Genomic DNA, 309 nt, shown 5'->3' with positions numbered 1-309 from the left:
TTTTTCAAAGCCTAAAAAAAAATCGGTCCATAAAAAAGTATGCAACCTTGAAGGGGCAACTCATATTTTCTCGAAAAAATTTCGCCTGTGGCGCTGTAATTATAGAAATGTATTAGGGGAAATTTTCAAAGCCTAAAAAATGGAAAAAGAATTTTTGGTCAGTAAAAAAAGTAGCTTCTTACCTTACCTTACCTTACCAATCCTAGGATTGATTTTCATGATGATGAAAAAAAGTATGCAACCTTGAAAGGGCTACTTAAATTTTCTCGCAAAAATTTTGCCTGCGGCGCTGTAATTTTGTGTTCTATA

This window comes from Diaphorina citri, unplaced genomic scaffold (assembly GCF_000475195.1).
Source record: "Diaphorina citri unplaced genomic scaffold, Diaci psyllid genome assembly version 1.1 scaffold629, whole genome shotgun sequence".
In the NCBI taxonomy this organism is placed as follows: domain Eukaryota; kingdom Metazoa; phylum Arthropoda; class Insecta; order Hemiptera; family Psyllidae; genus Diaphorina; species Diaphorina citri.
This window is presented reverse-complemented; position numbering follows the sequence as displayed.